We start from the raw sequence: 12,829 nt of genomic DNA on the forward strand, positions 1-12,829 counted from the left end.
TCAGTCTAGGGACTAAGGTGTGCCTGATCCAGGCCATGGTCTTTGCAATTACTTGTTATGCATCAGAGAGCTGGACAATTTCTAAAGATAACAGAAGAATTTGATGCCTTTGAAATATGATGCTGGAGAGGAGTAATAACGTACCATGGACCACCAGAAGAACAAGCAGGTCTAGATTATTATTGTTGTTAGGTGCCATAGAGTCGAGTTGGACTCATAATGACCCTATGAACTGAACCCTGTTCCATCCTACATCATCCTCACACTTCCTGACACAAAAAAAGTCCACTGCAGCAGTCACCTTGTCAATCCACCTATTTGAGGGTCTTCTTCTCCTTCACCAAAACTCCACCCTTTCCAGTATCATGTCCTTCTCCAAGGAATAGCACCTCCTATCAATTTACCCATATGTGAGGTGAAGTCTCATCCTTCTTGCCTCCAAAGAGCACTCCAGCTAGACCCTCTCTCTAAGACATTCTCTTGGCCACCCATGGGATGTTCAGTTCTTTTCTCCAACACCACAGCTCACAGGTGCCAATTATTTTTCTGTCATCCTTATCCATCGTACAACTTTCAGATGCATAGAAAATGATTGGAAAGAACATAGCCTGAATCAGACTCACCTTAGTCCTCAAACTGACATCATTATTCCTCAATAATTTGGAGAGGTCCCTAACTGTAGATTTTCACAATTCAATGTATTTCCTTATTTCCTGACAGCTGGTATCATGGATACTAATTGTGAATCCAAGCAAGATAAAGCTGTTGACAGTTTCGGTCTCCTCTGCATCCGTCATGATGATTCCAGTGGATTGATCTGTATTAGAGAGGGTAAAACCAAGTTTCTCCTTAAAGGCAAGGATATTGAAAGTCCATCTCACATACTTTGGGGAGCTGGACAGGAGGGACCAGTCCTTCAAGAACAACATCATGCTTGAAAGGATGGAGGGACAGTGCAGAATAGGAAGATCCCAGTTGAGATGGTTTGATATAGTAACTGGGGTAATTGTTAGGTGTGTTAAGAGTCAGAGAGACTGACATAGGATAGGGCAGGGTTCCGAGCTATTGTATATAAGGTTGCTATAAGTCACAGGCAACTCAATGGCACATAACAACAACAACAACCCTGTAGCCACCTGGTAAACAAGCCAGATCCAATCTGCATGAACCATTGCCCAAGGTTGTTGGTTTTTTTTTTTAAATTATTGTTATTTCTTGAAATGTTTGAGAGAATTACAAAACCCAAAAACAATAACAGGAGTGAGGGACTGAGAGGAGGAGGAATAGTTGATGTTCGAAATTTGAATCAACATAGTAGTAATGCTTTTAAAAGAGATCATTCATACAATCCTCCAGATGACTTCACTGAATTTCCTGTTCGGAAATATTCTCATGCCTGATAATGAATCTTCATTTTCTGGGAGAGTAAATTGACCCCTATAAGCAGACTCCTGCTAGACATTAAGGCTCATTGCAGGACCCCTTTAGATACACGACTTTCCAAATTCTTCACTTCTTTTTATATCCTATTGTTATTAAAGTTGTTCATGCAGTTATGTTGTTTCTGTGAGTTCACTTTGATACCTCCAATGAATTATCCAACCCAATAAAGATAGAGAGCTAGAGGGGGAATAGTTGTTATTAGAAATGGTGAAGAAATTGGAAAAAAAGATTATATTTGACATCTACCTCCCAGGAATCATCTTGGTGCTGATTTTTATAGGCAGAGTTAGAGCCTTTTAATTTTTTTCCCCCTTGGAGTTAATGTTTGTATTGGTTTTGTTCTGATTCTATTTTGTGATTATTGTTCATTTTGTCTTTCAAGTCTCAAAAAGTTGGTAAGGAATTCTGCTGTCAACCCAAAGACAGGTGGTAAAAATTCACCAGTTTTTCCTTGGGAGAAAGATGGACAATCATTTCTTTAGCAATTTACAGCCTCTAAAATCTTGCTGGAGGATGAGTTCTGAGTGAAAAAAAAATTGATTCAATTTATTAAGGGGAATGCCTGTAAGAGCAAATAAAAAGAACATCAGGAAAGGCTAGAAATGCCACCAGACTATAGTATAGGTCTGACCCTCAATGAGGAAAAAAAAAGACTAAAATACTGTTTCTATGTCGAGTGTTGAGGGGCATTCAAGTCATATTTGCCCAAGGGAACAAGGAAGCAGTTCTGCATATACCCTGAAAGGTCTTCTATAGTGTCTCTGCCATTCAATCATTGAATGAGAATAGCCATATGAGAAGTCTATTATACTATCTTTTGTTAGAGACTGGGCAGTGAGTTCTTGTGGCTACTACAGTTTACTCTTGTTATTGTTGTTGTGTTCCATTGAGTTGGAATTGACCCATAGGTGACCTACCAGCACGTTTTGAGAAGCAGATAATCTCTTGGGAAGAGATGGCCATATTTCTTCCACAGAGAAAATGGTAGACTTTGAGCCTTCAGTATTTCAGTGCAGTTTCTTGCCACCAGGCCATGGTCTTCGCAGTAACTTTCTATACCTCAGAAAGCTGAACAATGACCAGAGATGATAGAAGGAGAATAACACCTTTGAGCTGTGGTGCTGGAGAAGAATATTGAATATACTATGGACTAGAGAAGGTGAGACCAGACTGTTCCTTGGAGGCAAGGATTCTGAAACTTTGTCTGACATACTTTGGATAGGTTGCAAGGAGGGACCAGTCCTTGGAGAAGGACATCATTCTTGGGAGAGTGGAGGGACAGTGCAAGGGAGGACGACCCTCAATGAGATGGATTGACTCAGTGATGGCTAATGAAGTTTGGTGTGTCAGAAACAAAAATGTTGACTCAGCATAAAGCAGCGTTCAGAGCTGTTGTATAAAGGGTTCCTATGAGTCACAAGTGACTTGATGGCACATAACAACAAGACCACTATAGCTCCTTTTAGATTGAGATTAGGCAGTGAGTTCTCATGGCTGCCACAGCTTACCCACAATTTGTAGGCAACAAATTGATTGCTGCATGTGGTGAATAGATCCTTTTTGTGAGGTCAATGCACTGATTTCGCTCTCCTTTGTCTGAACAAAGAGTCGAACTAGGTGGGAGACAATAGGTCTGAGCCTTATCCAGCACTTTTTAGGTTGGTTTTTGTGTTCAAAAGAATTTTGAGATAGAATGAGGCCTTGGTAAAGCACATGATTGAGAGGAACTGTGAGGATGTGGAAGTTAAAGTGAAAGTAAAAGCAGTTTTATTAGAAAAGGTACATCCCGTAGAGTGAGACAGGTCATTGCTCTGAAAGTAGAAAAGTGGAGATGTTGTGTCACATGGATTCTGGGTTAGAATAGCCAGATCACTTGCATATTTAGGCCTGCTTCCAGGCTTGAGTCTGGCTGGGCCAATGGGATGACATTGCAAAGACTTCAAAATTTGATGAGTGGTTCTTATGCCAGTTCTTTCTTCTTAATGTCACTTGTTCACCTAAAACACTAATAAAGCTGCTTTATGGAAACCCTCTTTTATGCATTTCAGGATTGGTAGGTACTTTGGTCTAATATTACTGTTGCCTTGATTTTAACTGGATAGAGTTTGGTCTTGGCCACTTCATTTGACCTGTCTTCTATTGGCTAACATGAGTTTTGCCTCATTTTTCCAGACCTACCTAATTCTGACCCTAATATTCATGGTTCTAATTCACTTCTATTCTAAAGGAGAACCTTAATGACTGAAGGTTAATAGAACAAACTGCAGTGCCTGGTGATCATTTTCTCCATTTATACCATTTTTTTTTCCTCAATCACTATCTTTGGTAGGTCTAGTGGTCTTACTGCATGAATCAAAATTGGGAAGGATGTATGCCAGGGATAAGTCTTATCTCAATACTTTTTCAATCTAAATGCAGAACAGATGACCCAGGAGGCTGGGCTCTGTGAGAAGAAATGTGGCATCAGGATTAGAGGAAGACTAATCAATTATCTGCATTGTGCAGATTGATACAACCCTGCATGCTGAAACTGAGGAGGACCTGAAGCACTTGCAGCAGAAGGTCAAGAACTGCAGCCTTCAATATGACTTGAAGCTCACAACAAAAAAACAAAGATTCTCAACGCTGGGCTGATTGGCAGCATCATGATAGATGGTGAAGAGATTGAGATTTTTAAGAGCTTTAGTTTGCTTGGCTCCACAATCAACAGTTTTGGTACCAGCAACCAGGAAATTAAAAGAAAAATTACATTGGGTAGTCTGATGTCAGATTCTCTCCACAGTACTGAAGAGCAACAATGTCATTCTGGAGACTAAGGTGTGCCTGATTCAGAACATGGTCTTTGCAATTACTTTTTATGCATCAAAAAGCTAGATAATAACTACAGATGATGGAAGGAGAAGTGATGCCTTTGAGCTGTGATGCTGGAGAAAATTATTGACTATAGGAGAATAAACAGATTCATCCTAGAGAGGGTGAAATCAGGCTGTTCCTTGGAGGTAAGGCTTCTGAAGCTTCATCTGACATACTTGGACATGCTTCAAGGAGTGACCAGTCCTTGGAGAGGGACGTCATGCTTGGAAGGGTGAAGGGACAACACAAGAGAGGAAAATCCTTAATGAGATGAATTGATTCCATCACTGGTGTAATGGAGATAGATGCGTCAGAGACAATAAGATCGGCATAGAGCAGGTTTTAGGGTTGTTGTACATAGGGTCATTATGAGTCAGAGGCGACTCAATGGCACATAACAAGTTGCCTTACCAGTCATGTGACCCAAACATTCAATTAAAAAATGTCAGAACACTTGTTAATCATTTCTTCTCAGTCTGAGGTGTATGTGTTAATTTTCAGCTATAGTTGGGCAAAGGAATGTCAAGATGCATGTAAATAAGTCACTTCTGTTCTATACTCCCACCCCCAACAGCTTATATAAAGTCAATCTCACATTGCTTGTTAATCAAGGTCAATTACTTCTAACAGTACTGTGATTTTTCTTCTTTCCTGTTGTTCCCTACGTACAATAGTATCTAAGCTCCACTGTAGTTGTTGTTGTTACGTACCATAAAGTCGAGTATGACTCATAGTGACCCTATGAACAAAAGATCTAAATCCTGTCCTGTCCTGTGCCATCCTTACACTTCCTGATACACAAGAGTCTATTGTAACAGTCACCTTGTCAATCCACCTGGTTGAGGCTCTTCACTTGTTTCATAGCCTATAGTTTGATAACCAAATTAAAATCCACTGCTTTCAAATGTAGTTTGACTCACGACAGTCCTCTATTGGGTTGCTGAGGCTGTTAATCTTAGCAGGAGGAGATTGCTGGATTTTTCTCTTGAAATTCTACACACAAGAAACAGGCCAAATGAGTTATATGTGCTACTCCTCAAGGAGAAAAAATAAAGTCCTATTTGGAGTAACTCAGATATCAGCAGAATTATGGTGACTTAAGGAGCACTGGTAAATTAGTGGTAAGGAATTGCACTGCCAACCCAAGGCAAGTGGTTTGAAACCAGCTGTTCCATGGGAGCGATAAGTAGGTTCTATCTCAACCTCAATGGTATGTAATAGCAACATCACTGTGAGGAGTATGTGAAGCAGGGTCTTCTAGAAGACTGTGACCTCCTAAGCCTGTTAGATTGGATGTTTATCAACTATGTTTACCATGTTAGATCGTTACCAACTATATTCTGGAATTTGAAAATGTCACCAAGGGGTCCAGGCGGTAAGGCTACCACCATGTCCAAAGAGTCAAAACTTTCTAGGGATGTCATTCACATGTTGCTGTTGTGTACAATCAGGTCAGACCTGTCTCATTGTTGTTGTGCTATCAAGCTGGAACTGACCCATAACTAGTGCTCCAGCAGGTTTCCAGAGGCAATTAATTCACAGGAGGAGATTACCCATCCTTTTTCCATGGAGCAGCTGGTGAAGGACTCGAGCTGCATTCCTTCAGAATTGCAGCACATCTTCTTGCCTGTCATTGTTATGTGCTGTCCAGTTGACCATGACTCATAGTGAGCCTATACACAATAGCTCTGAACCCTGCTCTATTCTGAACTAATCTCACTGTCTCTGACACACCTACCCCCATTACCCCAGTTACTGTGTCAGTCCATTTCATCTGAGGTCTTTCTCTCCTGTGCTGCCCCTCTACCCTTCCAAGCACGAAGTCCTTCTCCAAGGACTGGTCTCTCCTGACAACACGTCCAAAGTATGTGAGACAGATCTTCAGAATCCTTGCTTCTAAGGAGCAGTTTAGTCTCACCCTCTCCAAGACGGACTTATTTGTTCTCCTCGAAGTCCACAGTATAATCAACACTCTTCTCCAGCACCACAAAGCAAATCTATTGTATCTTCTTCTATCTTCCTTAGTCATTGTCAACAACAAGTAATTGCAAAAACCATGGCCTGGATCAGGTGCACCTTAGTCTCCAGACTGATGTCATTGCTTCTCAGTACTCTGGAGTGATCCCTGACTGCCTGCAGGTTTCCCCCAGGCAATTCCACTGTCTCTGACACAGTTACAATCTTACCCCAGTTACTGTGTCAGTTCTCCTGTGACCAACACTCTGAGTCTAGAGGGCAGGGCTATGACGAAGTGATTTCAGAGAGCAGAAGATTATGTTCAAGCTTCAAGAGCTAAGGTAATTTGTTCAACTAGGTTTTTTATTTTTTCAATGACTGCTATCTCTCTTTCTGTCTATTTCCTTCTATTTGTAAAGAAAATTCTACCCTCTTCCTGTTATATCATCACTGTTGGCGGGAGTGTAAAATGGTGCAACCCCTGTGGAAAGCAGTATGGCGCTTTCTCAAAAAGTTGCAAATAGAGATACCATTTGACCCAGCAATTCCACTACTGGGAATATACCCTGAAGAGACCATAGCTGACATCCAAGCAGATATATGCACACCCATGTTTATTGCAGCTTTGTTCACAATAGCAAGGAATTGGAAACAACCTAAGTGCCCATCAACAAACGAATGGCTAGAGAAGCTGTGGTATATTCGCACAATGGAATACTATGCTGCATTAAAAAACAAGGAACTCATGCAATATTATTCAAAATGGTTGACTCTGGAGAACATTATGCTGAGTGAACTATCCCAGTCACAAAAGGACAAATATTACATGATGCCACTGTTGTAGAATGGGACTGTCCTTGGGGTTGGGGAGAGACTGAGTAAGATGGGTTCAATAATGTATACTGCACTGAAACAGAGGAGGGAGAGAACCGTTTAAAAGAGAGATGTAACTGGGTATTTCTGTCATCACGGGAGACTAGAGCGAGGGCTACATGGTGGAGGGGACCTGGGGGAGGGTTTGTAAAACAATGAAAGAATCTTTTCTTTTTCTTTTCCATAATTTTTGGACTCATGTACTTATAACTTGTTAGTCAAATTTGTGTCTTCTAGGTTGCAACACCCCCATGATACATCTTGAAGGATATGTACATGTACAGCCAAGCACAATCAATAAGAGTGCATCTGAATTCCAAAATCAATCTCCATAATAGTCTATGTGTTTCCTACTGCCAAAGGGGCCCTTTAGAGTAGTGAGAGAAGATCTTCACCCTGAAACCCACAGCGTCCCTTTTCAGCAGGAAGTAGCTAAGAGAATATGCCGTCCCCTTTTCCTTATGACTCAGGGTGAAGTCTCTCTCAGGGAGGAGTGATAGGGAATGGCAAAGGATACACTAACAAAGAAGATTAATCAGAACTGGCTTTGACAAGCACTGTGGCATTTGGACAAGAACAAACTGGGAGGAGGGTAGAGAGAATAGTGCAACAATGAATGAGTGGAAGCCCAAAATCTCTGTAAATGTTTATGAAAATTAATAAAATATAATTATAGAAAAAAAATATCATTGTATTTTGGAAGCACACAGCTTATGTTCTAGATTTCACAGGATCACAAATGAAAAGAAATATTACCTTAGGACAAAATACACTTAAAGACTCATTTAGAAAATGAGCTTTTGGTCTTGGAGTTAGTTTAAGATATTTTGGATAATATAATGGAGTGAACGTGCTTTTAATGTGTGAAAAACATAAATTTGGTGGTGAGGGCAGGGCCTGGACTAAGAAAGGAATGTTAGGAATTAAGTTATATTCCAAAAAAACATATTGGAAATCCTAATTTCTATGCTTATGGTTGTAATCCCAGTTGGGAATGAGATGTATTGGTTATGTTAACCAACTTGACTTAGTGTAGAATATGTATTGAGTCAGTCTCTTTTGAGATATAAAAGAGATTAAGAAATGCAGATTAGAGTTACAGAAGTGGATAAGAGTGATGCCAAGCGAAATGAGATTGTCCAAGGGCAGAAGTTCAGAAGTGACAAGGATTTTCCAGAGCAGACAGAGAAAGAAAGCTTTTACCTAGAACCAGTACCCAAGTTTGTACTTCTACTAGCCTACTAAACTCAGGGGGGAAAAAGTATTAATCTCACCCACTGGTGAATTTCTGCTATAATAGCACTTAAGTAGTACATGGGAAAGTTGGATGAAGAATAAGAAAGAATTGATGCCTCTAAATTGTGGTGTTGATGAAAAGTGTTGAATATACTGTGGACTGGCAAAAGAATAAGCAAATCTGTGTTGGAGGAAGTGGAATCAACATTTCTCTTAGGAGGAAGGATGATGAGACTTGGTATCCCAGAATATGGACATGTTGTCTTTGGTATAGGTTGTCATGCCTGGAAAGGTGAAGGACCAAAGAAGGAAAGGAAGACCCTCAACAAAATGGATTGATAGAATGATTCCAACAGTGGACTTCAGACTGTAAGAATGTCACAAGCTTGAGCAAAGTGTACAACTGCTGTGCACACGGTTGCAATGAGTCAAAGTTGACTTAGCAGCACCTAAGAAGTAACATAGACAGTGATCTAGAAGATATATTAATAGATTTTTAACTCAATTAGAGCACCAGAGGAAGAGTTTGAATTAAAAAATATAAAATAGGCTTTACTATCTGTAAGAAGAATGTGTAAAGGAAACTAATACACATTTTTTATAAGGCTCAGGAAGAGAGAGAGAATGAAGAAATAAAAAAAAAAGAGACAGTAAAAATGTGTATATTTGAGTGTCTTGATTTCTTGACTGCTGGTTCCGAGGGTGTTGACCGTAGATCCAAGTAAGATAAAATCATTGACAATGTCAATCTTTTCTCCAAAGTAGACCACAAGCAAGGAGCTTTACCGGAAATAAAAAAGTTCAACTAATAAAATGTAAAAATTTTAAATGTGTGCACATTAACAGACAAACATGCAAAGGTAGTTGAAGATTTTTAACATCCTTTTTTTCTTCAAGTCATAGAAGAGTAAATAAAATTGTATCAATAGACATGAAAGATTAGTATGATCTACCCTCCAGCATGGCTTGTTATCTATAGAACATGAGATCACACTCACCTATTATTTGAATATAATGGTCTCAGCTGCACTTTTTAAATATAAAAAATATAGTTGTGTATTGTTTAACATCCATTCTGGGAAACAGAATAACAATATATTATGTAAAATAAGATATGTGATTTGTATATTGTACAAACACCACAGCAAACAAGTTCTGTTCCTTGTTCAGTTGTTAAGATGAATTTATACATAAATTGTATATTTGTAAATGTGTATATTAATTGAAACTTTTAAGACTCATGTTTATTAAATTCTTGTCATTATTTACTAGATACTGTAACTTCCTATGCAAATAAAATATTAAAATACACGTTCAGATACACTAAACATCTTTAACTCAGTAATAATAACAGTGTTGTGATATGTGTTGAAAAGTAACATTTTTTAGCTATAAACCATTGTATGTGCCTTGAATTTTTTATATACTAGGCTCCACAGATTTTGATATAACAGACTTTATTATAAGCAGCTGTGATCACGATGGTATTAGCATTTTTAGAAAGTCTACTTTCCAGTACACCATCATTTTTCATAAGTTTTACAAAAGCTATAAAATGTTAATATTTTTGTTATGAATTGAATCAATACAATTTCAATGACAGAACTTGCTCTGACAAAGGATATGAGTTTCATATCAGTTTCCTATCATAGAAGTTGAAGCTATTCACTGATGTTCTTCATTTTGTTATTTAATAATTTTTCAATTAACTACATGATTAAAATTTAAAAAATGACCTGTAGAAAACAGGGAAGTTGTAGGAGACATCTGTCATATAATAGGACAGGAAGTTAATATATTGCAAAGAATTAAAAGTAAGCATTGAATTTAAAGATGCTGAAAGATTTCTAGATACTAACATAAAAATTACATTAAGCCTTATTAGTTCACCATACGTATGTCAGTAAAAGTGCAATTAAATTAGACAAATTTAACATTGTAAAAATGTTGAATGTTAGCAATAATGAGTGTGTTGTGAATTCCTTCCAGGGAAATTTTATGGGATAGGAAAATTGCTGAAATAATTTTAAATATAAAGAAGCAGGAGAATAATTTCAACAATGATGCTGTTATTTGAAAAAATAATTTTCTTGATGATGTGCTAAAACTATGTGAACATATAATTAATGTCCTTGAACAACATTCAAAAGCAGACAATTCAATAATAGAGCAGTTGTTTGAATAGATGCCCATATCCATGACCTCAAAAAACACCTAAGGACACCTTAAAAGGCTATATTGTATTTAATATATAGCATATCCTCTTTCTTATGTCCTTAGAAGTCAGATGATAATGACAATAATGTACATTATTTTCCAAGATCCTCAACCAGCTATAATCACATATGATGTTTTTATTGTTAGATATTGTTAAGTCAGCTCTATCTCACCCGTCTTATGCACAACAAAGCAAAGCCCTGTGTGCTTCTGGGCAATCTTCCCACTATCTGCGATGCTAAAGCCTTCCTCCTTTTATTTTTAGCATTTTTCCAGTTATACACAGATTATCACTCTCCTTTCCTGAGTTGTTCCTTCACCACTAACATAAACTCACTGCCCTCTAAAATTCCTATCTAGACTTTTGAGTTGTTACTGCCTTCTATAAATTCTATTTAATCTTTTGAATTGTGTAGTCAATTTAATGACAAGTAGAGAGACCTTAAAAGAGTCTAAGATTTGATGCAAACATTGTTTAGGAGATAAGTTTAATTACTTTTGAGTCCTAAGAAGCTTGTTATGCATCAGAGAGTTGGACAATGACTAAGGAGGATAGAAGGAGAATTGATGCCTTTGACCTGTGGTGCTGGAGAAGAGTATTGAATGTACCATGGACTACCAAGAAAACAAACAGACTCATCCTGGAGAGAGTTAAACCAGACTACTCCTTGGAGACAAGGATTCTGGGGCTTCATCTGACATACTTTGGACATGTTGTAAGGAGGGACAGGTCCTTGGAGAGGGACATCATGTTTGGGAGGGTGGAGGGACAACGTAGGAGGGGAAGACCCTCTATAAGGTGGATTGATTCAGTGACTGGGGTAATCGGGATGGTTGTGTGAGAGACAGTGCGATTGGCACAGAATAGAGCAGGGTTTAGGGCTGTTGTACATAAGGTCGCTATGAGTTGCAAACGACTTGATGGCACATAACAACAACAACAACAAGAAGATTTTATGGTATATACTTGCTAAACAACATGCCTCTGGAAACTCTATCAACTTTGATAAATATCAATAGTTATAGAAAGGCTTCAGGCCTTTTGTTCATAGGATCGCTATGAGTCATGCTTGACTCGAAGACAATCATAAACAACAACATACATCTAAATTATTGTTGTTGTGTACCATATAGTCATAACTAACCTGAATCTGACACTCCAGTGGGTTTTCAGAAGCAGTTAATCACACGGGAGGAGATTGTCTATCCTTTTCCCACAGAGGCCTTACTTACATCATGTGCCTTCAAGATTGCAGCACAGCTTCTTTTCACTGGGCCATCAGAGAATATATATACATATGTTGTTGTTGTGTACTGTAGAGTCAGAACCAACCCATAGCTGACCTGACCCTCTAGTGGATTTTCAGAGGCAGTTAACAGCACAGGAAGAGATTGTCCATCTTTCTCCCACTGAGCACGTGGTGTCCTGGAACCTTGTGCCTTTGGGATTGATGTGCAGCTTTTGCCACTAGGCCACCAGAGCTATATATATATATATATGTGTGTGTGTGTGTGTGTGTGTACACACATACATACACACATATAACCATTAAAAAATCAATGTTTAAAAGTTTCTTTAGGACAGTGGTTTCAGGGGCCCACAAAGCCTCCATGGCTGCAGAAATTCTACATTCCAATTGTTGTTATTGTTGGCCATGGAGTTTAAACCTAGTCAGAATTGACTCTCCAGCCGGGTTTCAAAGGTTATGAATTGTATCGGAGAAAATTTCCCAGCTTTCCCCTGCAGAACAGCTGCCAATTGGCCCTGTGGTGAGAATCTTTGTCTTCTTGATGTTAAGCTTCAATTCATATTGAAGACTACAGTCCTCTACCTTCTGAAGCAAATGTGTCAGGTCCTCCTTAGTTTTGGCAAGTGACGTTTTGTCATCTCCATAAAGCAGGTTGTTGATGAGTCTTCTTCCAATCTTGATGTCATGCTTCTCCTCAGAAAGTCTAGCCTCTCAAATGATCTGTTCCACACATTGATTGAAAAGGTATGGGGACAAGATGCATCCCTGATGCACTCCTTTCCTAATTTTAAACCGTGCAATGTTTCTTTGTGCTGTTCTAATGAATGCCTTCTAGTCCAAGTATAGGTTTCGTACGAGCACAATTAATTGTTCTGGGATTCTTGTTCTTTTCAATATTGGCCACAATTTCTTATGATTTAAATAGACAAACCATTGCAGAGTCAATGAAGCACAGATAGACATTTCTCTGGTACTCTTTGCTTTCACACAAATACAAACTG

General features: G+C 38.7%; 1 pseudogene; it reads left to right on the forward strand.

The window, feature by feature from the left end:
* Window positions 1–8,208: 8,208 nt before the first annotated feature.
* Window positions 8,209–12,829, forward strand: part of LOC102856696 — an 85,046-nt pseudogene continuing 80,425 nt past the window's right edge.

The sequence above is a fragment of the Elephantulus edwardii genome, unplaced genomic scaffold, assembly GCF_000299155.1.
Source record: "Elephantulus edwardii isolate Elephantulus edwardi_28Jun2011 unplaced genomic scaffold, EleEdw1.0 scaffold00034, whole genome shotgun sequence".
NCBI lineage: Eukaryota > Metazoa > Chordata > Mammalia > Macroscelidea > Macroscelididae > Elephantulus > Elephantulus edwardii.